Consider the following 26,374-nt stretch of genomic DNA (forward strand, 5'->3'; position numbering starts at 1 on the left):
ATAACATGAACGAATCTTTGATTTGAATTGAAGCCTGAACTCTGGTTCTGCTCCGAGACTGTGCCAGGTCTGCTTAATACTGCATATATTTCATGATTTGCATTTGTTTGTGAAAACAATTGAGACTGAATGATTTGCTGCAGACAACATCCAGCAGTCATCATGGGTACGGCGATCAAGTCGTGCGTCTATCCCTGTCAAATGTTTTATTGCGCAGGTGAGGCTTCCTGTTTCGTGGTTTGGTGGAGTACGCTGTTTGGAAAAATAGCATCGCAGCTGAGATCCGGCATGGGACCAGCGGGTTGATGTTCCATGACAGCGATGGTCGCCTTTCGAATGAGCACACATCTCAACCGACCATGTGACAAGTTCTTGCAGACAGTGAAAGTAAAAGCCACGGGGAACACTGACACAGCCCGGCTAACGACGGAAGCGCCGCACATGGTCAGTGCGGGGATTGAACCCACGACCTTGGCGTTATTAACACCACGCTCTAACCAGCTGAGCTAACCGACCAACACAGCTCAGACCGCGAAAGCAAATGCCTATATTGCCGGTGCTCACAACCACGGCGGCTGTTCATTTTCTGCTTCATGTCGATCGCACGAGAGACTGAAGTATTTCCTTTCGTTGCAAAGCTGTTCAACGAAAAAAAAAGCATTTACTTTTCCGAACGCGCATACTCGACTTAACCATTTGCTCTGATATTCAAAATTAAGCACAATGTCCGGACGCATGCAATTTCAATCGCAATGCCACCAGCTCACCTGCAGCTTGTCTTGTTGAAAAATATCGTCTGTAGAAACGTACCTTCAACGATCGTTCACTGTTCTTCTGGATACTCACAGACTTTTGGAGTCAGGGTTATGTGCTGCTGATAACCTGCTACGAACCTTATGCCAAATTCATTTGAATTGAAATCTAATAGTGGGACTTTTCTGCTCCCGAACGACGCAGTTGCTTTGGTGTCAGCAACAGCTCAGAAGCCAATTGCACGTTTTGCTCAATCACTCATGTTACTAATGCAATCTTCGTTTGACAGCATATTTAGCAAGTTATCACGCCTTCCTGCAGCGGTCGTCAGTGACAGATCAGATGCTTAGATGATTGCTTCAGACAGCATGCTACATCCTCCATTTGAAAATGGAAAACGTGCAAACGTTTACAGGCTGAACACTCACTCACGATATTGCCTGGCGGGTCAGAGGCTGGGAGCGGATCTTATGGAGGCTTTTCAATCATGAGGGGCATGAATCGGGTAAATAGACAAGTTTCTTTCGCTCAGGTGTGGCAGTGCAGAACTGGAGGGTATAAATCAGGTGTGGGAGGGCGAGAATTGGAAAGGCAGTGATGGGCAATGGCTGCGCGCAGAGGGTGGTGCGTTTCTGGAACATGTTGCCAGACGAGCTGGTGATGGATGGTAAAATTCCAATACTTTTAAGGAATCTGGACGTGTATTTGAATAGGCAGTGTTTAGAGAGACATGGGTCAAATGCATGCAATCGCGGCTGGATCAATTGAAGATATCTGTACGGAATGGACGAGTTCGACCGAAGACTGTGTTTTCAGTGCTGTCCATATCTAATGAGCTCTATGATAGTGCAGGTGAAATGATAAAAAAGATAAATAAAATCAATGAAGTAAAATTGTCTCAAGTTGTTGAATTCAAACAACTTCAGGTAATTTTATTTCAATTATTTTATTTATCTTTTTTATTTGTGTTTTTTTCATTGTTCTGTAACTCTTGTTTCTTGATTGTCTCTCTTTCTCTCGCTCCCCACTCTCTCAATATCTTTTTCCTTACCTCTTCCCGCTTTGTTACCCTTCTCCCCTGTTTTCCATTTTGTCTCTGCTTCACCCATCCCCCACATATTTTGTCACATAGCACTGGCTGCAGCCTGCGTCATTCACGGCTCCTAATCTGCCTTCGATCTCTCCATGCACTCTCATTATCACCTTTGCATCTGGAGCCCTGACTCACCGTCTCTCAGCCTGGTGTAAACAGCTCCCTATTTCTCCCCCTTTTTTATCTTTAACAAAGGATCGGTTCGACTCGAAACGTCAGCTCTTTTCTCTCCTTGCAGATGGTGCCAGACCTGCTAAGACTTTCCAGCATTTTCCCTTTTGGTTTCAGATTCCAGCATCCGCAGTAATTTTATTTTATTAATGGCTCTATGATATTGCTGGTGTCATGATAACTCCAACTTCGATGCGTGAGAGGTGAGCAAGCGAATGAATTCCCTCTGGAAGACGCGTGACAAGTATTAACAGAGATCAAGGAAAATAACATGAACGAATCTTTGATTTGAATTGAAGCCTGAACTCTGGTTCTGCTCCGAGACTGTGCCAGGTCTGCTTAATACTGCATATATTTCATGATTTGCATTTGTTTGTGAAAACAATTGAGACTGAATGATTTGCTGCAGACAACATCCAGCAGTCATCATGGGTACGGCGATCAAGTCGTGCGTCTATCCCTGTCAAATGTTTTATTGCGCAGGTGAGGCTTCCTGTTTCGTGGTTTGGTGGAGTACGCTGTTTGGAAAAATAGCATCGCAGCTGAGATCCGGCATGGGACCAGCGGGTTGATGTTCCATGACAGCGATGGTCGCCTTTCGAATGAGCACACATCTCAACCGACCATGTGACAAGTTCTTGCAGACAGTGAAAGTAAAAGCCACGGGGAACACTGACACAGCCCTGCTAACGACGGAAGCGCCTCTCGTGGTCAGTGCGGGGATTGAACCCACGACCTTTCCGTTATTAGCACCACGCTCTAACCAGCTGAGGTAACCGACCAACACAGCACCAGCCGCGAAAGTAAATGCCTATATTGCCGGTGCTCACAACCACGGCGGCTGTTCATTTTCTGTTTCATGTCGATCGCACGAGAGACTGAAGTATTTCCTTTCGTTGCAAAGCTGTTCAACGAAAAAAAAAGCATTTACTTTTCCGAACGCGCATACTCGACTTAACCATTTGCTCTGATATTCAAAATTAAGCACAATGTCCGGACGCATGCAATTTCAATCGCAATGCCACCAGCTCACCTGCAGCTTGTCATGTTGAAAAATATCGTCTGTAGAAACGTACCTTCAACGATCGTTCACTGTTCTTCTGGATACTCACAGACTTTTGGAGTCAGGGTTATGTGCTGCTGATAACCTGCTACGAACCTTATGCCAAATTCATTTGAATTGAAATCTAATAGTGGGACTTTTCTGCTCCCGAACGACGCAGTTGCTTTGGTGTCAGCAACAGCTCAGAAGCCAATTGCACGTTTTGCTCAATCACTCATGTTACTAATGCAATCTTCGTTTGACAGCATATTTAGCAAGTTATCACGCCTTCCTGCAGCGGTCGTCAGTGACAGATCAGATGCTTAGATGATTGCTTCAGACAGCATGCTACATCCTCCATTTGAAAATGGAAAACGTGCAAACGTTTACAGGCTGAACACTCACTCACGATATTGCCTGGCGGGTCAGAGGCTGGGAGCGGATCTTATGGAGGCTTTTCAATCATGAGGGGCATGAATCGGGTAAATAGACAAGTTTCTTTCGCTCAGGTGTGGCAGTGCAGAACTGGAGGGTATAAATCAGGTGTGGGAGGGCGAGAATTGGAAAGGCAGTGATGGGCAATGGCTGCGCGCAGAGGGTGGTGCGTTTCTGGAACATGTTGCCAGACGAGCTGGTGATGGATGGTAAAATTCCAATACTTTTAAGGAATCTGGACGTGTATTTGAATAGGCAGTGTTTAGAGAGACATGGGTCAAATGCATGCAATCGCGGCTGGATCAATTGAAGATATCTGTTCGGAATGGACGAGTTCGACCGAAGACTGTGTTTTCAGTGCTGTCCATATCTAATGAGCTCTATGATAGTGCAGGTGAAATGATAAAAAAGATAAATAAAATCAATGAAGTAAAATTGTCTCAAGTTGTTGAATTCAAACAACTTCAGGTAATTTTATTTCAATTATTTTATTTATCTTTTTTATTTGTGTTTTTTTCATTGTTCTGTAACTCTTGTTTCTTGATTGTCTCTCTTTCTCTCGCTCCCCAATCTCTCAATATCTTTTTCCTTACCTCTTCCCGCTTTGTTACCCTTCTCCCCTGTTTTCCATTTTGTCTCTGCTTCACCCATCCCCCACATATTTTGTCACATAGCACTGGCTGCAGCCTGCGTCATTCACGGCTCCTAATCTGCCTTCGATCTCTCCATGCACTCTCATTATCACCTTTGCATCTGGAGCCCTGACTCACCGTCTCTCAGCCTGGTGTAAACAGCTCCCTATTTCTCCCCCTTTTTTATCTTTAACAAAGGATCGGTTCGACTCGAAACGTCAGCTCTTTTCTCTCCTTGCAGATGGTGCCAGACCTGCTAAGACTTTCCAGCATTTTCCCTTTTGGTTTCAGATTCCAGCATCCGCAGTAATTTTATTTTATTAATGGCTCTATGATATTGCTGGTGTCATGATAACTCCAACTTCGATGCGTGAGAGGTGAGCAAGCGAATGAATTCCCTCTGGAAGACGCGTGACAAGTATTAACAGAGATCAAGGAAAATAACATGAACGAATCTTTGATTTGAATTGAAGCCTGAACTCTGGTTCTGCTCCGAGACTGTGCCAGGTCTGCTTAATACTGCATATATTTCATGATTTGCATTTGTTTGTGAAAACAATTGAGACTGAATGATTTGCTGCAGACAACATCCAGCAGTCATCATGGGTACGGCGATCAAGTCGTGCGTCTATCCCTGTCAAATGTTTTATTGCGCAGGTGAGGCTTCCTGTTTCGTGGTTTGGTGGAGTACGCTGTTTGGAAAAATAGCATCGCAGCTGAGATCCGGCATGGGACCAGCGGGTTGATGTTCCATGACAGCGATGGTCGCCTTTCGAATGAGCACACATCTCAACCGACCATGTGACAAGTTCTTGCAGACAGTGAAAGTAAAAGCCACGGGGAACACTGACACAGGCCGGCTAACGACGGAAGCGCCGCACATGGTCAGTGCGGGGATTGAACCCACGACCTTGGCGTTATTAGCACCACGCTCTAACCAGCTGAGCTAACCGACCAACACAGCTCAGACCGCGAAAGCAAATGCCTATATTGCCGGTGCTCACAACCACGGCGGCTGTTCATTTTCTGCTTCATGTCGATCGCACGAGAGACTGAAGTATTTCCTTTCGTTGCAAAGCTGTTCAACGAAAAAAAAAGCATTTACTTTTCCGAACGCGCATACTCGACTTAACCATTTGCTCTGATATTCAAAATTAAGCACAATGTCCGGACGCATGCAATTTCAATCGCAATGCCACCAGCTCACCTGCAGCTTGTCTTGTTGAAAAATATCGTCTGTAGAAACGTACCTTCAACGATCGTTCACTGTTCTTCTGGATACTCACAGACTTTTGGAGTCAGGGTTATGTGCTGCTGATAACCTGCTACGAACCTTATGCCAAATTCATTTGAATTGAAATCTAATAGTGGGACTTTTCTGCTCCCGAACGACGCAGTTGCTTTGGTGTCAGCAACAGCTCAGAAGCCAATTGCACGTTTTGCTCAATCACTCATGTTACTAATGCAATCTTCGTTTGACAGCATATTTAGCAAGTTATCACGCCTTCCTGCAGCGGTCGTCAGTGACAGATCAGATGCTTAGATGATTGCTTCAGACAGCATGCTACATCCTCCATTTGAAAATGGAAAACGTGCAAACGTTTACAGGCTGAACACTCACTCACGATATTGCCTGGCGGGTCAGAGGCTGGGAGCGGATCTTATGGAGGCTTTTCAATCATGAGGGGCATGAATCGGGTAAATAGACAAGTTTCTTTCGCTCAGGTGTGGCAGTGCAGAACTGGAGGGTATAAATCAGGTGTGGGAGGGCGAGAATTGGAAAGGCAGTGATGGGCAATGGCTGCGCGCAGAGGGTGGTGCGTTTCTGGAACATGTTGCCAGACGAGCTGGTGATGGATGGTAAAATTCCAATACTTTTAAGGAATCTGGACGTGTATTTGAATAGGCAGTGTTTAGAGAGACATGGGTCAAATGCATGCAATCGCGGCTGGATCAATTGAAGATATCTGTTCGGAATGGACGAGTTCGACCGAAGACTGTGTTTTCAGTGCTGTCCATATCTAATGAGCTCTATGATAGTGCAGGTGAAATGATAAAAAAGATAAATAAAATCAATGAAGTAAAATTGTCTCAAGTTGTTGAATTCAAACAACTTCAGGTAATTTTATTTCAATTATTTTATTTATCTTTTTTATTTGTGTTTTTTTCATTGTTCTGTAACTCTTGTTTCTTGATTGTCTCTCTTTCTCTCGCTCCCCACTCTCTCAATATCTTTTTCCTTACCTCTTCCCGCTTTGTTACCCTTCTCCCCTGTTTTCCATTTTGTCTCTGCTTCACCCATCCCCCACATATTTTGTCACATAGCACTGGCTGCAGCCTGCGTCATTCACGGCTCCTAATCTGCCTTCGATCTCTCCATGCACTCTCATTATCACCTTTGCATCTGGAGCCCTGACTCACCGTCTCTCAGCCTGGTGTAAACAGCTCCCTATTTCTCCCCCTTTTTTTATCTTTAACAAAGGATCGGTTCGACTCGAAATGTCAGCTCTTTTCTCTCCTTGCAGATGGTGCCAGACCTGCTAAGACTTTCCAGCATTTTCTCTTTTGGTTTCAGATTCCAGCATCCGCAGTAATTTTATTTTATTAATGGCTCTATGATATTGCTGGTGTCATGATAACTCCAACTTCGATGCGTGAGAGGTGAGCAAGCGAATGAATTCCCTCTGGAAGACGCGTGACAAGTATTAACAGAGATCAAGGAAAATAACATGAACGAATCTTTGATTTGAATTGAAGCCTGAACTCTGGTTCTGCTCCGAGACTGTGCCAGGTCTGCTTAATACTGCATATATTTCATGATTTGCATTTGTTTGTGAAAACAATTGAGACTGAATGATTTGCTGCAGACAACATCCAGCAGTCATCATGGGTACGGCGATCAAGTCGTGCGTCTATCCCTGTCAAATGTTTTATTGCGCAGGTGAGGCTTCCTGTTTCGTGGTTTGGTGGAGTACGCTGTTTGGAAAAATAGCATCGCAGCTGAGATCCGGCATGGGACCAGCGGGTTGATGTTCCATGACAGCGATGGTCGCCTTTCGAATGAGCACACATCTCAACCGACCATGTGACAAGTTCTTGCAGACAGTGAAAGTAAAAGCCACGGGGAACACTGACACAGCCCGGCTAACGACGGAAGCGCCGCACATGGTCAGTGCGGGGATTGAACCCACGACCTTGGCGTTATTAACACCACGCTCTAACCAGCTGAGCTAACCGACCAACACAGCTCAGACCGCGAAAGCAAATGCCTATATTGCCGGTGCTCACAACCACGGCGGCTGTTCATTTTCTGCTTCATGTCGATCGCACGAGAGACTGAAGTATTTCCTTTCGTTGCAAAGCTGTTCAACGAAAAAAAAAGCATTTACTTTTCCGAACGCGCATACTCGACTTAACCATTTGCTCTGATATTCAAAATTAAGCACAATGTCCGGACGCATGCAATTTCAATCGCAATGCCACCAGCTCACCTGCAGCTTGTCTTGTTGAAAAATATCGTCTGTAGAAACGTACCTTCAACGATCGTTCACTGTTCTTCTGGATACTCACAGACTTTTGGAGTCAGGGTTATGTGCTGCTGATAACCTGCTACGAACCTTATGCCAAATTCATTTGAATTGAAATCTAATAGTGGGACTTTTCTGCTCCCGAACGACGCAGTTGCTTTGGTGTCAGCAACAGCTCAGAAGCCAATTGCACGTTTTGCTCAATCACTCATGTTACTAATGCAATCTTCGTTTGACAGCATATTTAGCAAGTTATCACGCCTTCCTGCAGCGGTCGTCAGTGACAGATCAGATGCTTAGATGATTGCTTCAGACAGCATGCTACATCCTCCATTTGAAAATGGAAAACGTGCAAACGTTTACAGGCTGAACACTCACTCACGATATTGCCTGGCGGGTCAGAGGCTGGGAGCGGATCTTATGGAGGCTTTTCAATCATGAGGGGCATGAATCGGGTAAATAGACAAGTTTCTTTCGCTCAGGTGTGGCAGTGCAGAACTGGAGGGTATAAACCAGGTGTGGGAGGGCGAGAATTGGAAAGGCAGTGATGGGCAATGGCTGCGCGCAGAGGGTGGTGCGTTTCTGGAACATGTTGCCAGACGAGCTGGTGATGGATGGTAAAATTCCAATACTTTTAAGGAATCTGGACGTGTATTTGAATAGGCAGTGTTTAGAGAGACATGGGTCAAATGCATGCAATCGCGGCTGGATCAATTGAAGATATCTGTTCGGAATGGACGAGTTCGACCGAAGACTGTGTTTTCAGTGCTGTCCATATCTAATGAGCTCTATGATAGTGCAGGTGAAATGATAAAAAAGATAAATAAAATCAATGAAGTAAAATTGTCTCAAGTTGTTGAATTCAAACAACTTCAGGTAATTTTATTTCAATTATTTTATTTATCTTTTTTATTTGTGTTTTTTTCATTGTTCTGTAACTCTTGTTTCTTGATTGTCTCTCTTTCTCTCGCTCCCCACTCTCTCAATATCTTTTTCCTTACCTCTTCCCGCTTTGTTACCCTTCTCCCCTGTTTTCCATTTTGTCTCTGCTTCACCCATCCCCCACATATTTTGTCACATAGCACTGGCTGCAGCCTGCGTCATTCACGGCTCCTAATCTGCCTTCGATCTCTCCATGCACTCTCATTATCACCTTTGCATCTGGAGCCCTGACTCACCGTCTCTCAGCCTGGTGTAAACAGCTCCCTATTTCTCCCCCTTTTTTATCTTTAACAAAGGATCGGTTCGACTCGAAACGTCAGCTCTTTTCTCTCCTTGCAGATGGTGCCAGACCTGCTAAGACTTTCCAGCATTTTCCCTTTTGGTTTCAGATTCCAGCATCCGCAGTAATTTTATTTTATTAATGGCTCTATGATATTGCTGGTGTCATGATAACTCCAACTTCGATGCGTGAGAGGTGAGCAAGCGAATGAATTCCCTCTGGAAGACGCGTGACAAGTATTAACAGAGATCAAGGAAAATAACATGAACGAATCTTTGATTTGAATTGAAGCCTGAACTCTGGTTCTGCTCCGAGACTGTGCCAGGTCTGCTTAATACTGCATATATTTCATGATTTGCATTTGTTTGTGAAAACAATTGAGACTGAATGATTTGCTGCAGACAACATCCAGCAGTCATCATGGGTACGGCGATCAAGTCGTGCGTCTATCCCTGTCAAATGTTTTATTGCGCAGGTGAGGTTTCCTGTTTCGTGGTTTGGTGGAGTACGCTGTTTGGAAAAATAGCATCGCAGCTGAGATCCGGCATGGGACCAGCGGGTTGATGTTCCATGACAGCGATGGTCGCCTTTCGAATGAGCACACATCTCAACCGACCATGTGACAAGTTCTTGCAGACAGTGAAAGTAAAAGCCACGGGGAACACTGACACAGCCCTGCTAACGACGGAAGCGCCTCTCGTGGTCAGTGCGGGGATTGAACCCACAACCTTTCCGTTATTAGAACCACGCTCTAACCAGCTGAGCTAACCGACCAACACAGCACCAGCCGTGTTGCCTATATGCCTATATTGCCGGTGCTCACAACCACGGCGGCTGTTCATTTTCTGCTTCATGTCGATCGCACGAGAGACTGAAGTATTTCCTTTCGTTGCAAAGCTGTTCAACGAAAAAAAAGCATTTACTTTTCCGAACGCGCATACTCGACTTAACCATTTGCTCTGATATTCAAAATTAAGCACAATGTCCGGACGCATGCAATTTCAATCGCAATGCCACCAGCTCACCTGCAGCTTGTCTTGTTGAAAAATATCGTCTGTAGAAACGTACCTTCAACGATCGTTCACTGTTCTTCTGGATACTCACAGACTTTTGGAGTCAGGGTTATGTGCTGCTGATAACCTGCTACGAACCTTATGCCAAATTCATTTGAATTGAAATCTAATAGTGGGACTTTTCTGCTCCCGAACGACGCAGTTGCTTTGGTGTCAGCAACAGCTCAGAAGCCAATTGCACGTTTTGCTCAATCACTCATGTTACTAATGCAATCTTCGTTTGACAGCATATTTAGCAAGTTATCACGCCTTCCTGCAGCGGTCGTCAGTGACAGATCAGATGCTTAGATGATTGCTTCAGACAGCATGCTACATCCTCCATTTGAAAATGGAAAACGTGCAAACGTTTACAGGCTGAACACTCACTCACGATATTGCCTGGCGGGTCAGAGGCTGGGAGCGGATCTTATGGAGGCTTTTCAATCATGAGGGGCATGAATCGGGTAAATAGACAAGTTTCTTTCGCTCAGGTGTGGCAGTGCAGAACTGGAGGGTATAAATCAGGTGTGGGAGGGCGAGAATTGGAAAGGCAGTGATGGGCAATGGCTGCGCGCAGAGGGTGGTGCGTTTCTGGAACATGTTGCCAGACGAGCTGGTGATGGATGGTAAAATTCCAATACTTTTAAGGAATCTGGACGTGTATTTGAATAGGCAGTGTTTAGAGAGACATGGGTCAAATGCATGCAATCGCGGCTGGATCAATTGAAGATATCTGTTCGGAATGGACGAGTTCGACCGAAGACTGTGTTTTCAGTGCTGTCCATATCTAATGAGCTCTATGATAGTGCAGGTGAAATGATAAAAAAGATAAATAAAATCAATGAAGTAAAATTGTCTCAAGTTGTTGAATTCAAACAACTTCAGGTAATTTTATTTCAATTATTTTATTTATCTTTTTTATTTGTGTTTTTTTCATTGTTCTGTAACTCTTGTTTCTTGATTGTCTCTCTTTCTCTCGCTCCCCACTCTCTCAATATCTTTTTCCTTACCTCTTCCCGCTTTGTTACCCTTCTCCCCTGTTTTCCATTTTGTCTCTGCTTCACCCATCCCCCACATATTTTGTCACATAGCACTGGCTGCAGCCTGCGTCATTCACGGCTCCTAATCTGCCTTCGATCTCTCCATGCACTCTCATTATCACCTTTGCATCTGGAGCCCTGACTCACCGTCTCTCAGCCTGGTGTAAACAGCTCCCTATTTCTCCCCCTTTTTTATCTTTAACAAAGGATCGGTTCGACTCGAAACGTCAGCTCTTTTCTCTCCTTGCAGATGGTGCCAGACCTGCTAAGACTTTCCAGCATTTTCCCTTTTGGTTTCAGATTCCAGCATCCGCAGTAATTTTATTTTATTAATGGCTCTATGATATTGCTGGTGTCATGATAACTCCAACTTCGATGCGTGAGAGGTGAGCAAGCGAATGAATTCCCTCTGGAAGACGCGTGACAAGTATTAACAGAGATCAAGGAAAATAACATGAACGAATCTTTGATTTGAATTGAAGCCTGAACTCTGGTTCTGCTCCGAGACTGTGCCAGGTCTGCTTAATACTGCATATATTTCATGATTTGCATTTGTTTGTGAAAACAATTGAGACTGAATGATTTGCTGCAGACAACATCCAGCAGTCATCATGGGTACGGCGATCAAGTCGTGCGTCTATCCCTGTCAAATGTTTTATTGCGCAGGTGAGGCTTCCTGTTTCGTGGTTTGGTGGAGTACGCTGTTTGGAAAAATAGCATCGCAGCTGAGATCCGGCATGGGACCAGCGGGTTGATGTTCCATGACAGCGATGGTCGCCTTTCGAATGAGCACACATCTCAACCGACCATGTGACAAGTTCTTGCAGACAGTGAAAGTAAAAGCCACGGGGAACACTGACACAGCCCTGCTAACGACGGAAGCGCCTCTCGTGGTCAGTGCGGGGATTGAACCCACAACTTTTCCGTTATTAGAACCACGCTCTAACCAGCTGAGCTAACCGACCAACACAGCACCAGCCGTGTTGCCTATATGCCTATATTGCCGGTGCTCACAACCACGGCGGCTGTTCATTTTCTGCTTCATGTCGATCGCACGAGAGACTGAAGTATTTCCTTTCGTTGCAAAGCTGTTCAACGAAAAAAAAAGCATTTACTTTTCCGAACGCGCATACTCGACTTAACCATTTGCTCTGATATTCAAAATTAAGCACAATGTCCGGACGCATGCAATTTCAATCGCAATGCCACCAGCTCACCTGCAGCTTGTCTTGTTGAAAAATATCGTCTGTAGAAACGTACCTTCAACGATCGTTCACTGTTCTTCTGGATACTCACAGACTTTTGGAGTCAGGGTTATGTGCTGCTGATAACCTGCTACGAACCTTATGCCAAATTCATTTGAATTGAAATCTAATAGTGGGACTTTTCTGCTCCCGAACGACGCAGTTGCTTTGGTGTCAGCAACAGCTCAGAAGCCAATTGCACGTTTTGCTCAATCACTCATGTTACTAATGCAATCTTCGTTTGACAGCATATTTAGCAAGTTATCACGCCTTCCTGCAGCGGTCGTCAGTGACAGATCAGATGCTTAGATGATTGCTTCAGACAGCATGCTACATCCTCCATTTGAAAATGGAAAACGTGCAAACGTTTACAGGCTGAACACTCACTCACGATATTGCCTGGCGGGTCAGAGGCTGGGAGCGGATCTTATGGAGGCTTTTCAATCATGAGGGGCATGAATCGGGTAAATAGACAAGTTTCTTTCGCTCAGGTGTGGCAGTGCAGAACTGGAGGGTATAAATCAGGTGTGGGAGGGCGAGAATTGGAAAGGCAGTGATGGGCAATGGCTGCGCGCAGAGGGTGGTGCGTTTCTGGAACATGTTGCCAGACGAGCTGGTGATGGATGGTAAAATTCCAATACTTTTAAGGAATCTGGACGTGTATTTGAATAGGCAGTGTTTAGAGAGACATGGGTCAAATGCATGCAATCGCGGCTGGATCAATTGAAGATATCTGTTCGGAATGGACGAGTTCGACCGAAGACTGTGTTTTCAGTGCTGTCCATATCTAATGAGCTCTATGATAGTGCAGGTGAAATGATAAAAATGATAAATAAAATCAATGAAGTAAAATTGTCTCAAGTTGTTGAATTCAAACAACTTCAGGTAATTTTATTTCAATTATTTTATTTATCTTTTTTATTTGTGTTTTTTTCATTGTTCTGTAACTCTTGTTTCTTGATTGTCTCTCTTTCTCTCGCTCCCCACTCTCTCAATATCTTTTTCCTTACCTCTTCCCGCTTTGTTACCCTTCTCCCCTGTTTTCCATTTTGTCTCTGCTTCACCCATCCCCCACATATTTTGTCACATAGCACTGGCTGCAGCCTGCGTCATTCACGGCTCCTAATCTGCCTTCGATCTCTCCATGCACTCTCATTATCACCTTTGCATCTGGAGCCCTGACTCACCGTCTCTCAGCCTGGTGTAAACAGCTCCCTATTTCTCCCCCTTTTTTATCTTTAACAAAGGATCGGTTCGACTCGAAACGTCAGCTCTTTTCTCTACTTGCAGATGGTGCCAGACCTGCTAAGACTTTCCAGCATTTTCTCTTTTGGTTTCAGATTCCAGCATCCGCAGTAATTTTATTTTATTAATGGCTCTATGATATTGCTGGTGTCATGATAACTCCAACTTCGATGCGTGAGAGGTGAGCAAGCGAATGAATTCCCTCTGGAAGACGCGTGACAAGTATTAACAGAGATCAAGGAAAATAACATGAACGAATCTTTGATTTGAATTGAAGCCTGAACTCTGGTTCTGCTCCGAGACTGTGCCAGGTCTGCTTAATACTGCATATATTTCATGATTTGCATTTGTTTGTGAAAACAATTGAGACTGATTGATTTGCTGCAGACAACATCCAGCAGTCATCATGGGTACGGCGATCAAGTCGTGCGTCTATCCCTGTCAAATGTTTTATTGCGCAGGTGAGGCTTCCTGTTTCGTGGTTTGGTGGAGTACGCTGTTTGGAAAAATAGCATCGCAGCTGAGATCCGGCATGGGACCAGCGGGTTGATGTTCCATGACAGCGATGGTCGCCTTTCGAATGAGCACACATCTCAACCGACCATGTGACAAGTTCTTGCAGACAGTGAAAGTAAAAGCCACGGGGAACACTGACACAGCCCGGCTAACGACGGAAGCGCCGCACATGGTCAGTGCGGGGATTGAACCCACGACCTTGGCGTTATTAGCACCACGCTCTAACCAGCTGAGCTAACCGACCAACACAGCTCAGACCGCGAAAGCAAATGCCTATATTGCCGGTGCTCACAACCACGGCGGCTGTTCATTTTCTGCTTCATGTCGATCGCACGAGAGACTGAAGTATTTCCTTTCGTTGCAAAGCTGTTCAACGAAAAAAAAAGCATTTACTTTTCCGAACGCGCTTACTCGACTTAACCATTTGCTCTGATATTCAAAATTAAGCACAATGTCCGGACGCATGCAATTTCAATCGCAATGCCACCAGCTCACCTGCAGCTTGTCTTGTTGAAAAATATCGTCTGTAGAAACGTACCTTCAACGATCGTTCACTGTTCTTCTGGATACTCACAGACTTTTGGAGTCAGGGTTATGTGCTGCTGATAACCTGCTACGAACCTTATGCCAAATTCATTTGAATTGAAATCTAATAGTGGGACTTTTCTGCTCCCGAACGACGCAGTTGCTTTGGTGTCAGCAACAGCTCAGAAGCCAATTGCACGTTTTGCTCAATCACTCATGTTACTAATGCAATCTTCGTTTGACAGCATATTTAGCAAGTTATCACGCCTTCCTGCAGCGGTCGTCAGTGACAGATCAGATGCTTAGATGATTGCTTCAGACAGCATGCTACATCCTCCATTTGAAAATGGAAAACGTGCAAACGTTTACAGGCTGAACACTCACTCACGATATTGCCTGGCGGGTCAGAGGCTGGGAGCGGATCTTATGGAGGCTTTTCAATCATGAGGGGCATGAATCGGGTAAATAGACAAGTTTCTTTCGCTCAGGTGTGGCAGTGCAGAACTGGAGGGTATAAATCAGGTGTGGGAGGGCGAGAATTGGAAAGGCAGTGATGGGCAATGGCTGCGCGCAGAGGGTGGTGCGTTTCTGGAACATGTTGCCAGACGAGCTGGTGATGGATGGTAAAATTCCAATACTTTTAAGGAATCTGGACGTGTATTTGAATAGGCAGTCTTTAGAGAGACATGGGTCAAATGCATGCAATCGCGGCTGGATCAATTGAAGATATCTGTTCGGAATGGACGAGTTCGACCGAAGACTGTGTTTTCAGTGCTGTCCATATCTAATGAGCTCTATGATAGTGCAGGTGAAATGATAAAAAAGATAAATAAAATCAATGAAGTAAAATTGTCTCAAGTTGTTGAATTCAAACAACTTCAGGTAATTTTATTTCAATTATTTTATTTATCTTTTTTATTTGTGTTTTTTTCATTGTTCTGTAACTCTTGTTTCTTGATTGTCTCTCTTTCTCTCGCTCCCCACTCTCTCAATATCTTTTTCCTTACCTCTTCCCGCTTTGTTACCCTTCTCCCCTGTTTTCCATTTTGTCTCTGCTTCACCCATCCCCCACATATTTTGTCACATAGCACTGGCTGCAGCCTGCGTCATTCACGGCTCCTAATCTGCCTTCGATCTCTCCATGCACTCTCATTATCACCTTTGCATCTGGAGCCCTGACTCACCGTCTCTCAGCCTGGTGTAAACAGCTCCCTATTTCTCCCCCTTTTTTATCTTTAACAAAGGATCGGTTCGACTCGAAACGTCAGCTCTTTTCTCTCCTTGCAGATGGTGCCAGACCTGCTAAGACTTTCCAGCATTTTCCCTTTTGGTTTCAGATTCCAGCATCCGCAGTAATTTTATTTTATTAATGGCTCTATGATATTGCTGGTGTCATGATAACTCCAACTTCGATGCGTGAGAGGTGAGCAAGCGAATGAATTCCCTCTGGAAGACGCGTGACAAGTATTAACAGAGATCAAGGAAAATAACATGAACGAATCTTTGATTTGAATTGAAGCCTGAACTCTGGTTCTGCTCCGAGACTGTGCCAGGTCTGCTTAATACTGCATATATTTCATGATTTGCATTTGTTTGTGAAAACAATTGAGACTGAATGATTTGCTGCAGACAACATCCAGCAGTCATCATGGGTACGGCGATCAAGTCGTGCGTCTATCCCTGTCAAATGTTTTATTGCGCAGGTGAGGCTTCCTGTTTCGTGGTTTGGTGGAGTACGCTGTTTGGAAAAATAGCATCGCAGCTGAGATCCGGCATGGGACCAGCGGGTTGATGTTCCATGACAGCGATGGTCGCCTTTCGAATGAGCACACATCTCAACCGACCATGTGACAAGTTCTTGCAGACAGTGAAAGTAAAAGCCACGGGGAACACTGACACAGCCCTGCTAACGACGGAAGCGCCTCTCGTGGTCAGTGCGGGGATTGAACCCACAACCTTTCCGTTATTAGAACCACGCTCTAACCAGCTGAGCTAACCGACCAACACAGCACCAGCCGTGTTGCCTATATGCCTATATTGCCGGTGCTCACAACCACGGCGGCTGTTCATTTTCTGCTTCATGTCGATCGCACGAGAGACTGAAGTATTTCCTTTCGTTGCAAAGCTGTTCAACGAAAAAAAAAGCATTTACTTTTCCGAACGCGCATACTCGACTTAACCATTTGCTCTGATATTCAAAATTAAGCACAATGTCCGGACGCATGCAATTTCAATCGCAATGCCACCAGCTCACCTGCAGCTTGTCTTGTTGAAAAATATCGTCTGTAGAAACGTACCTTCAACGATCGTTCACTGTTCTTCTGGATACTCACAGACTTTTGGAGTCAGGGTTATGTGCTGCTGATAACCTGCTACGAACCTTATGCCAAATTCATTTGAATTGAAATCTAATAGTGGGACTTTTCTGCTCCCGAACGACGCAGTTGCTTTGGTGTCAGCAACAGCTCAGAAGCCAATTGCACGTTTTGCTCAATCACTCATGTTACTAATGCAATCTTCGTTTGACAGCATATTTAGCAAGTTATCACGCCTTCCTGCAGCGGTCGTCAGTGACAGATCAGATGCTTAGATGATTGCTTCAGACAGCATGCTACATCCTCCATTTGAAAATGGAAAACGTGCAAACGTTTACAGGCTGAACACTCACTCACGATATTGCCTGGCGGGTCAGAGGCTGGGAGCGGATCTTATGGAGGCTTTTCAATCATGAGGGGCATGAATCGGGTAAATAGACAAGTTTCTTTCGCTCAGGTGTGGCAGTGCAGAACTGGAGGGTATAAATCAGGTGTGGGAGGGCGAGAATTGGAAAGGCAGTGATGGGCAATGGCTGCGCGCAGAGGGTGGTGCGTTTCTGGAACATGTTGCCAGACGAGCTGGTGATGGATGGTAAAATTCCAATACTTTTAAGGAATCTGGACGTGTATTTGAATAGGCAGTGTTTAGAGAGACATGGGTCAAATGCATGCAATCGCGGCTGGATCAATTGAAGATATCTGTTCGGAATGGACGAGTTCGACCGAAGACTGTGTTTTCAGTGCTGTCCATATCTAATGAGCTCTATGATAGTGCAGGTGAAATGATAAAAATGATAAATAAAATCAATGAAGTAAAATTGTCTCAAGTTGTTGAATTCAAACAACTTCAGGTAATTTTATTTCAATTATTTTATTTATCTTTTTTATTTGTGTTTTTTTCATTGTTCTGTAACTCTTGTTTCTTGATTGTCTCTCTTTCTCTCACTCCCCACTCTCTCAATATCTTTTTCCTTACCTCTTCCCGCTTTGTTACCCTTCTCCCCTGTTTTCCATTTTGTCTCTGCTTCACCCATCCCCCACATATTTTGTCACATAGCACTGGCTGCAGCCTGCGTCATTCACGGCTCCTAATCTGCCTTCGATCTCTCGATGCACTCTCATTATCACCTTTGCATCTGGAGCCCTGACTCACCGTCTCTCAGCCTGGTGTAAACAGCTCCCTATTTCTCCCCCTTTTTTATCTTTAACAAAGGATCGGTTCGACTCGAAACGTCAGCTCTTTTCTCTACTTGCAGATGGTGCCAGACCTGCTAAGACTTTCCAGCATTTTCTCTTTTGGTTTCAGATTCCAGCATCCGCAGTAATTTTATTTTATTAATGGCTCTATGATATTGCTGGTGTCATGATAACTCCAACTTCGATGCGTGAGAGGTGAGCAAGCGAATGAATTCCCTCTGGAAGACGCGTGACAAGTATTAACAGAGATCAAGGAAAATAACATGAACGAATCTTTGATTTGAATTGAAGCCTGAACTCTGGTTCTGCTCCGAGACTGTGCCAGGTCTGCTTAATACTGCATATATTTCATGATTTGCATTTGTTTGTGAAAACAATTGAGACTGATTGATTTGCTGCAGACAACATCCAGCAGTCATCATGGGTACGGCGATCAAGTCGTGCGTCTATCCCTGTCAAATGTTTTATTGCGCAGGTGAGGCTTCCTGTTTCGTGGTTTGGTGGAGTACGCTGTTTGGAAAAATAGCATCGCAGCTGAGATCCGGCATGGGACCAGCGGGTTGATGTTCCATGACAGCGATGGTCGCCTTTCGAATGAGCACACATCTCAACCGACCATGTGACAAGTTCTTGCAGACAGTGAAAGTAAAAGCCACGGGGAACACTGACACAGCCCGGCTAACGACGGAAGCGCCGCACATGGTCAGTGCGGGGATTGAACCCACGACCTTGGCGTTATTAGCACCACGCTCTAACCAGCTGAGCTAACCGACCAACACAGCTCAGACCGCGAAAGCAAATGCCTATATTGCCGGTGCTCACAACCACGGCGGCTGTTCATTTTCTGCTTCATGTCGATCGCACGAGAGACTGAAGTATTTCCTTTCGTTGCAAAGCTGTTCAACGAAAAAAAAAGCATTTACTTTTCCGAACGCGCTTACTCGACTTAACCATTTGCTCTGATATTCAAAATTAAGCACAATGTCCGGACGCATGCAATTTCAATCGCAATGCCACCAGCTCACCTGCAGCTTGTCTTGTTGAAAAATATCGTCTGTAGAAACGTACCTTCAACGATCGTTCACTGTTCTTCTGGATACTCACAGACTTTTGGAGTCAGGGTTATGTGCTGCTGATAACCTGCTACGAACCTTATGCCAAATTCATTTGAATTGAAATCTAATAGTGGGACTTTTCTGCTCCCGAACGACGCAGTTGCTTTGGTGTCAGCAACAGCTCAGAAGCCAATTGCACGTTTTGCTCAATCACTCATGTTACTAATGCAATCTTCGTTTGACAGCATATTTAGCAAGTTATCACGCCTTCCTGCAGCGGTCGTCAGTGACAGATCAGATGCTTAGATGATTGCTTCAGACAGCATGCTACATCCTCCATTTGAAAATGGAAAACGTGCAAACGTTTACAGGCTGAACACTCACTCACGATATTGCCTGGCGGGTCAGAGGCTGGGAGCGGATCTTATGGAGGCTTTTCAATCATGAGGGGCATGAATCGGGTAAATAGACAAGTTTCTTTCGCTCAGGTGTGGCAGTGCAGAACTGGAGGGTATAAATCAGGTGTGGGAGGGCGAGAATTGGAAAGGCAGTGATGGGCAATGGCTGCGCGCAGAGGGTGGTGCGTTTCTGGAACATGTTGCCAGACGAGCTGGTGATGGATGGTAAAATTCCAATACTTTTAAGGAATCTGGACGTGTATTTGAATAGGCAGTGTTTAGAGAGACATGGGTCAAATGCATGCAATCGCGGCTGGATCAATTGAAGATATCTGTTCGGAATGGACGAGTTCGACCGAAGACTGTGTTTTCAGTGCTGTCCATATCTAATGAGCTCTATGATAGTGCAGGTGAAATGATAAAAAAGATAAATAAAATCAATGAAGTAAAATTGTCTCAAGTTGTTGAATTCAAACAACTTCAGTTAATTTTATTTCAATTATTTTATTTATCTTTTTTATTTGTGTTTTTTTCATTGTTCTGTAACTCTTGTTTCTTGATTGTCTCTCTTTCGCTCCCCACTCTCTCAATATCTTTTTCCTTACCTCTTCCCGCTTTGTTACCCTTCTCCCCTGTTTTCCATTTTGTCTCTGCTTCACCCATCCCCCACATATTTTGTCACATAGCACTGGCTGCAGCCTGCGTCATTCACGGCTCCTAATCTGCCTTCGATCTCTCCATGCACTCTCATTATCACCTTTGCATCTGGAGCCCTGACTCACCGTCTCTCAGCCTGGTGTAAACAGCTCCCTATTTCTCCCCCTTTTTTATCTTTAACAAAGGATCGGTTCGACTCGAAACGTCAGCTCTTTTCTCTCCTTGCAGATGGTGCCAGACCTGCTAAGACTTTCCAGCATTTTCCCTTTTGGTTTCAGATTCCAGCATCCGCAGTAATTTTATTTTATTAATGGCTCTATGATATTGCTGGTGTCATGATAACTCCAACTTCGATGCGTGAGAGGTGAGCAAGCGAATGAATTCCCTCTGGAAGACGCGTGACAAGTATTAACAGAGATCAAGGAAAATAACATGAACGAATCTTTGATTTGAATTGAAGCCTGAACTCTGGTTCTGCTCCGAGACTGTGCCAGGTCTGCTTAATACTGCATATATTTCATGATTTGCATTTGTTTGTGAAAACAATTGAGACTGAATGATTTGCTGCAGACAACATCCAGCAGTCATCATGGGTACGGCGATCAAGTCGTGCGTCTATCCCTGTCAAATGTTTTATTGCGCAGGTGAGGCTTCCTGTTTCGTGGTTTGGTGGAGTACGCTGTTTGGAAAAATAGCATCGCAGCTGAGATCCGGCATGGGACCAGCGGGTTGATGTTCCATGACAGCGATGGTCGCCTTTCGAATGAGCACACATCTCAACCGACCATGTGACAAGTTCTTGCAGACAGTGAAAGTAAAAGCCACGGGGAACACTGACACAGCCCTGCTAACGACGGAAGCACCTCTCGTGGTCAGTGCGGGGATTGAACCCACAACCTTTCCGTTATTAGAACCACGCTCTAACCAGCTGAGCTAACCGACCAACACAGCACCAGCCGTGTTGCCTATATGCCTATATTGCCGGTGCTCACAACCACGGCGGCTGTTCATTTTCTGCTTCATGTCGATCGCACGAGAGACTGAAGTATTTCCTTTCGTTGCAAAGCTGTTCAACGAAAAAAAAAGCATTTACTTTTCCGAACGCGCATACTCGACTTAACCATTTGCTCTGATATTCAAAATTAAGCACAATGTCCGGACGCATGCAATTTCAATCGCAATGCCACCAGCTCACCTGCAGCTTGTCTTGTTGAAAAATATCGTCTGTAGAAACGTACCTTCAACGATCGTTCACTGTTCTTCTGGATACTCACAGACTTTTGGAGTCAGGGTTATGTGCTGCTGATAACCTGCTACGAACCTTATGCCAAATTCATTTGAATTGAAATCTAATAGTGGGACTTTTCCGCTCCCGAACGACGCAGTTGCTTTGGTGTCAGCAACAGCTCAGAAGCCAATTGCACGTTTTGCTCAATCACTCATGTTACTAATGCAATCTTCGTTTGACAGCATATTTAGCAAGTTATCACGCCTTCCTGCAGCGGTCGTCAGTGACAGATCAGATGCTTAGATGATTGCTTCAGACAGCATGCTACATCCTCCATTTGAAAATGGAAAACGTGCAAACGTTTACAGGCTGAACACTCACTCACGATATTGCCTGGCGGGTCAGAGGCTGGGAGCGGATCTTATGGAGGCTTTTCAATCATGAGGGGCATGAATCGGGTAAATAGACAAGTTTCTTTCGCTCAGGTGTGGCAGTGCAGAACTGGAGGGTATAAATCAGGTGTGGGAGGGCGAGAATTGGAAAGGCAGTGATGGGCAATGGCTGCGCGCAGAGGGTGGTGCGTTTCTGGAACATGTTGCCAGACGAGCTGGTGATGGATGGTAAAATTCCAATACTTTTAAGGAATCTGGACGTGTATTTGAATAGGCAGTGTTTAGAGAGACATGGGTCAAATGCATGCAATCGCGGCTGGATCAATTGAAGATATCTGTTCGGAATGGACGAGTTCGACCGAAGACTATGTTTTCAGTGCTGTCCATATCTAATGAGCTCTATGATAGTGCAGGTGAAATGATAAAAATGATAAATAAAATCAATGAAGTAAAATTGTCTCAAGTTGTTGAATTCAAACAACTTCAGGTAATTTTATTTCAATTATTTTATTTATCTTTTTTATTTGTGTTCTTTTCATTGTTCTGTAACTCTTGTTTCTTGATTGTCTCTCTTTCTCTCGCTCCCCACTCTCTCAATATCTTTTTCCTTACCTCTTCCCGCTTTGTTACCCTTCTCCCCTGTTTTCCATTTTGTCTCTGCTTCACCCATCCCCCACATATTTTGTCACATAGCACTGGCTGCAGCCTGCGTCATTCACGGCTCCTAATCTGCCTTCGATCTCTCCATGCACTCTCATTATCACCTTTGCATCTGGAGCCCTGACTCACCGTCTCTCAGCCTGGTGTAAACAGCTCCCTATTTCTCCCCCTTTTTTATCTTTAACAAAGGATCGGTTCGACTCGAAACGTCAGCTCTTTTCTCTACTTGCAGATGGTGCCAGACCTGCTAAGACTTTCCAGCATTTTCTCTTTTGGTTTCAGATTCCAGCATCCGCAGTAATTTTATTTTATTAATGGCTCTATGATATTGCTGGTGTCATGATAACTCCAACTTCGATGCGTGAGAGGTGAGCAAGCGAATGAATTCCCTCTGGAAGACGCGTGACAAGTATTAACAGAGATCAAGGAAAATAACATGAACGAATCTTTGATTTGAATTGAAGCCTGAACTCTGGTTCTGCTCCGAGACTGTGCCAGGTCTGCTTAATACTGCATATATTTCATGATTTGCATTTGTTTGTGAAAACAATTGAGACTGATTGATTTGCTGCAGACAACATCCAGCAGTCATCATGGGTACGGCGATCAAGTCGTGCGTCTATCCCTGTCAAATGTTTTATTGCGCAGGTGAGGCTTCCTGTTTCGTGGTTTGGTGGAGTACGCTGTTTGGAAAAATAGCATCGCAGCTGAGATCCGGCATGGGACCAGCGGGTTGATGTTCCATGACAGCGATGGTCGCCTTTCGAATGAGCACACATCTCAACCGACCATGTGACAAGTTCTTGCAGACAGTGAAAGTAAAAGCCACGGGGAACACTGACACAGCCCGGCTAACGACGGAAGCGCCGCACATGGTCAGTGCGGGGATTGAACCCACGACCTTGGCGTTATTAGCACCACGCTCTAACCAGCTGAGCTAACCGACCAACACAGCTCAGACCGCGAAAGCAAATGCCTATATTGCCGGTGCTCACAACCACGGCGGCTGTTCATTTTCTGCTTCATGTCGATCGCACGAGAGACTGAAGTATTTCCTTTCGTTGCAAAGCTGTTCAACGAAAAAAAAAGCATTTACTTTTCCGAACGCGCTTACTCGACTTAACCATTTGCTCTGATATTCAAAATTAAGCACAATGTCCGGACGCATGCAATTTCAATCGCAATGCCACCAGCTCACCTGCAGCTTGTCTTGTTGAAAAATATCGTCTGTAGAAACGTACCTTCAACGATCGTTCACTGTTCTTCTGGATACTCACAGACTTTTGGAGTCAGGGTTATGTGCTGCTGATAACCTGCTACGAACCTTATGCCAAATTCATTTGAATTGAAATCTAATAGTGGGACTTTTCTGCTCCCGAACGACGCAGTTGCTTTGGTGTCAGCAACAGCTCAGAAGCCAATTGCACGTTTTGCTCAATCACTCATGTTACTAATGCAATCTTCGTTTGACAGCATATTTAGCAAGTTATCACGCCTTCCTGCAGCGGTCGTCAGTGACAGATCAGATGCTTAGATGATTGCTTCAGACAGCATGCTACATCCTCCATTTGAAAATGGAAAACGTGCAAACGTTTACAGGCTGAACACTCACTCACGATATTGCCTGGCGGGTCAGAGGCTGGGAGCGGATCTTATGGAGGCTTTTCAATCATGAGGGGCATGAATCGGGTAAATAGACAAGTTTCTTTCGCTCAGGTGTGGCAGTGCAGAACTGGAGGGTATAAATCAGGTGTGGGAGGGCGAGAATTGGAAAGGCAGTGATGGGCAATGGCTGCGCGCAGAGGGTGGTGCGTTTCTGGAACATGTTGCCAGACGAGCTGGTGATGGATGGTAAAATTCCAATACTTTTAAGGAATCTGGACGTGTATTTGAATAGGCAGTGTTTAGAGAGACATGGGTCAAATGCATGCAATCGCGGCTGGATCAATTGAAGATATCTGTTCGGAATGGACGAGTTCGACCGAAGACTATGTTTTCAGTGCTGTCCATATCTAATGAGCTCTATGATAGTGCAGGTGAAATGATAAAAATGATAAATAAAATCAATGAAGTAAAATTGTCTCAAGTTGTTGAATTCAAACAACTTCAGGTAATTTTATTTCAATTATTTTATTTATCTTTTTTATTTGTGTTCTTTTCATTGTTCTGTAACTCTTGTTTCTTGATTGTCTCTCTTTCTCTCGCTCCCCACTCTCTCAATATCTTTTTCCTTACCTCTTCCCGCTTTGTTACCCTTCTCCCCTGTTTTCCATTTTGTCTCTGCTTCACCCATCCCCCACATATTTTGTCACATAGCACTGGCTGCAGCCTGCGTCATTCACGGCTCCTAATCTGCCTTCGATCTCTCCATGCACTCTCATTATCACCTTTGCATCTGGAGCCCTGACTCACCGTCTCTCAGCCTGGTGTAAACAGCTCCCTATTTCTCCCCCTTTTTTATCTTTAACAAAGGATCGGTTCGACTCGAAACGTCAGCTCTTTTCTCTACTTGCAGATGGTGCCAGACCTGCTAAGACTTTCCAGCATTTTCTCTTTTGGTTTCAGATTCCAGCATCCGCAGTAATTTTATTTTATTAATGGCTCTATGATATTGCTGGTGTCATGATAACTCCAACTTCGATGCGTGAGAGGTGAGCAAGCGAATGAATTCCCTCTGGAAGACGCGTGACAAGTATTAACAGAGATCAAGGAAAATAACATGAACGAATCTTTGATTTGAATTGAAGCCTGAACTCTGGTTCTGCTCCGAGACTGTGCCAGGTCTGCTTAATACTGCATATATTTCATGATTTGCATTTGTTTGTGAAAACAATTGAGACTGATTGATTTGCTGCAGACAACATCCAGCAGTCATCATGGGTACGGCGATCAAGTCGTGCGTCTATCCCTGTCAAATGTTTTATTGCGCAGGTGAGGCTTCCTGTTTCGTGGTTTGGTGGAGTACGCTGTTTGGAAAAATAGCATCGCAGCTGAGATCCGGCATGGGACCAGCGGGTTGATGTTCCATGACAGCGATGGTCGCCTTTCGAATGAGCACACATCTCAACCGACCATGTGACAAGTTCTTGCAGACAGTGAAAGTAAAAGCCACGGGGAACACTGACACAGCCCGGCTAACGACGGAAGCGCCGCACATGGTCAGTGCGGGGATTGAACCCACGACCTTGGCGTTATTAGCACCACGCTCTAACCAGCTGAGCTAACCGACCAACACAGCTCAGACCGCGAAAGCAAATGCCTATATTGCCGGTGCTCACAACCACGGCGGCTGTTCATTTTCTGCTTCATGTCGATCGCACGAGAGACTGAAGTATTTCCTTTCGTTGCAAAGCTGTTCAACGAAAAAAAAAGCATTTACTTTTCCGAACGCGCTTACTCGACTTAACCATTTGCTCTGATATTCAAAATTAAGCACAATGTCCGGACGCATGCAATTTCAATCGCAATGCCACCAGCTCACCTGCAGCTTGTCTTGTTGAAAAATATCGTCTGTAGAAACGTACCTTCAACGATCGTTCACTGTTCTTCTGGATACTCACAGACTTTTGGAGTCAGGGTTATGTGCTGCTGATAACCTGCTACGAACCTTATGCCAAATTCATTTGAATTGAAATCTAATAGTGGGACTTTTCTGCTCCCGAACGACGCAGTTGCTTTGGTGTCAGCAACAGCTCAGAAGCCAATTGCACGTTTTGCTCAATCACTCATGTTACTAATGCAATCTTCGTTTGACAGCATATTTAGCAAGTTATCACGCCTTCCTGCAGCGGTCGTCAGTGACAGATCAGATGCTTAGATGATTGCTTCAGACAGCATGCTACATCCTCCATTTGAAAATGGAAAACGTGCAAACGTTTACAGGCTGAACACTCACTCACGATATTGCCTGGCGGGTCAGAGGCTGGGAGCGGATCTTATGGAGGCTTTTCAATCATGAGGGGCATGAATCGGGTA

At 44.9% G+C, this 26,374-nt stretch overlaps 7 non-coding genes across 7 annotated transcripts; all 7 read right to left on the reverse strand.

The window, feature by feature from the left end:
- Window positions 1-442: 442 nt before the first annotated feature.
- Window positions 443-516, reverse strand: trnai-aau (transfer RNA isoleucine (anticodon AAU)). Its single transcript has one exon. It is a non-coding gene; the product is annotated as a tRNA-Ile (tRNA).
- Window positions 517-5,008: 4,492 nt separating this feature from the next.
- trnai-aau (transfer RNA isoleucine (anticodon AAU)) lies at window positions 5,009-5,082 on the reverse strand. Its single transcript has one exon. It is a non-coding gene; the product is annotated as a tRNA-Ile (tRNA).
- Window positions 5,083-7,292: 2,210 nt separating this feature from the next.
- trnai-aau (transfer RNA isoleucine (anticodon AAU)) lies at window positions 7,293-7,366 on the reverse strand. The gene has a single exon. It is a non-coding gene; the product is annotated as a tRNA-Ile (tRNA).
- Window positions 7,367-14,142: 6,776 nt separating this feature from the next.
- On the reverse strand, window positions 14,143-14,216 carry trnai-aau (transfer RNA isoleucine (anticodon AAU)). Its single transcript has one exon. It is a non-coding gene; the product is annotated as a tRNA-Ile (tRNA).
- A 4,493-nt stretch (window positions 14,217-18,709) lies between these two features.
- trnai-aau (transfer RNA isoleucine (anticodon AAU)) lies at window positions 18,710-18,783 on the reverse strand. The gene has a single exon. It is a non-coding gene; the product is annotated as a tRNA-Ile (tRNA).
- Window positions 18,784-23,272: 4,489 nt separating this feature from the next.
- trnai-aau (transfer RNA isoleucine (anticodon AAU)) lies at window positions 23,273-23,346 on the reverse strand. Its single transcript has one exon. It is a non-coding gene; the product is annotated as a tRNA-Ile (tRNA).
- A 2,209-nt stretch (window positions 23,347-25,555) lies between these two features.
- trnai-aau (transfer RNA isoleucine (anticodon AAU)) lies at window positions 25,556-25,629 on the reverse strand. The gene has a single exon. It is a non-coding gene; the product is annotated as a tRNA-Ile (tRNA).
- Window positions 25,630-26,374: the final 745 nt, after the last annotated feature.

The sequence above is a fragment of the Chiloscyllium plagiosum genome, unplaced genomic scaffold, assembly GCF_037043375.1.
Source record: "Chiloscyllium plagiosum isolate Xiang-an unplaced genomic scaffold, Cpla_swu_hap1 HiC_scaffold_45, whole genome shotgun sequence".
NCBI classification, from domain to species: Eukaryota; Metazoa; Chordata; class Chondrichthyes; order Orectolobiformes; family Hemiscylliidae; genus Chiloscyllium; species Chiloscyllium plagiosum.